The sequence below is a fragment of the Nerophis lumbriciformis genome, linkage group LG01 (genome assembly GCF_033978685.3).
Source record: "Nerophis lumbriciformis linkage group LG01, RoL_Nlum_v2.1, whole genome shotgun sequence".
NCBI lineage: Eukaryota > Metazoa > Chordata > Actinopteri > Syngnathiformes > Syngnathidae > Nerophis > Nerophis lumbriciformis.
The window spans coordinates 28,325,478-28,327,500 of NC_084548.2; positions in this window are offsets into that span (position 1 = coordinate 28,325,478).

The following is a 2,023-nucleotide window of genomic DNA, read 5'->3' on the forward strand; positions in this document are numbered from 1 at the left end:
GCAGATATTAACAGTAAATGAACAAGTAGATTAATAATCCATTTTCTACCACTTGTCCTTAATAATGTTGACAAAATAATAGAATGATAAATGACACATTATGTTACTGCATATGTCGGCAGCTAAATTAGGAGCCTTTGTTTCTTTACTTACTACTAAAAGACAAGTTGTGTAGTATGTTCACTATTTTATTTAAGGACAAACTTGCAATAAGAAACATATGTTTAATGTACCGTAACATTTTTTGTTAAAATAAAGCCAATAATGCACATTTTGGGGCGGGGGCGTGGTTGGGGGCGTGGTTAAGAGGGGAGGAGTATATTTACAGCTAGAATTCACCAAGTCAAGTATTTCATATATATATATATATATATATATATATATATATAAGAAATACTTGACTTTCAGTGAATTCTAGCTATATATATATATATATATATATATATATATATATATATATATATATATATATATATATATATATATATATATATATATATATATATATATATATATATATATATATATATATATATATATTTATTTTATTATATGTATATAAATAAGAGAAATACTTGAAGTTCAGTGTTCATTTACTTACACATATACACACACATAACACTCAACTACTCATTGTTGAGTTAAGGGTTGAATTGTCCATCCTTGTTCTATTCTCTGTCACTATTTTTCTAACCATGCTGAACACCCTCTCTGATGATGCATTCTGCTTCGTCTCCTTGTTGTGTGCGCAGTTGTGCACTGCACTCTCTAAAAGCTGTAGATGTTATTGTCATATATGCATGCACAGTAGATGGCAGTATTGTCCTGTTTAAGAGTGTCACAACATTGCTGTTTACGGCAGACAAACTGCTTTACGGTAGACGAAAACGTGACTGCTGTTGTTGTGTGTTGTTACCGCGCTGGGAGGACGTTAATGAAACTGCCTAACAATAAGAAACCAAGAACTCGCCCTCGATCATTCTACAGTTATAATGTGATTGGGCAGGCACGCTGTTTATATTGTGGGAAAGCGGACGTGAAAACAGGCTGTCGACACGTCACTCAGGTCCGCCTGAATTCCGGGAGATTTTCGGGAGAAAATTTGTCCCGGGAGGATTTTGGGAGAGGTGCTGAATTTCCGGAGTCTCCCGGAAAATCCGGGAGGGTTGGCAAGTATGTTTTAGAGCATAAAGATCTGGTATCTGAGATATCGACATTTCAGTATTTGTATTCAGTACTACACACAGGTAGAGGTAGGTACCTGAAAAGGGCGTGACAACAGGGAGGACGGGTGACAATCATGATAATACCCACCCCTCTACGGACCAGATATCTCAGAATGAGTGGAATGCAAATCCTTGATGGTAGTTCAAAACCGGGGGTCTAGAACAACTTTGGTAATTCGGAATGGACCCACAAACCTGGGTTCGACCTTTTTGGACTCCATCTGTAGAGGAAAGTTCTTGGTAGACAACCAGCATAGGAGGGGCAGGTGTTCTCTTGTGGTCCGCCAATGTGTTGCACATGTCCAGTGATGCCAAAGGTTGCTCGCTCACAGATCCTGTGGCCAACAAAGACCAATGTGGATGGGACTTTGGACAGACCATGCAAACAGAAAGTTGGTGACCAAATATTATTTCAGGTGTGCCCATACTTTTTCCTGTACGCTTAACTTTTTAACTAGGAGCAGAGGTGCAACCTAATTGAACAATTTAGTAGCACAGACAAAAAAGCAGGAGCAATATTAAATATCACAATTTTCCTATTAACACTCAAACAATGTACACAGTAACCGCCATTTGCACTCATACATGTAAACTGCAGGGGTGTCAAACTCATTTTAGCTCAGGGGCCACATGGAGGAAAATCTGTAAACAAATCATGGCTTTAAAAAAAAAAAAAAAAAAGACAACTTCAAATTGTTTTCTTTTGTCTTACTTTGTCCAAAAATACAACAAACACATTCTGAAAATATTACAATAAAATTTCGAAAAAACTACCGGCAGCGGTAAAGTTTAGACCC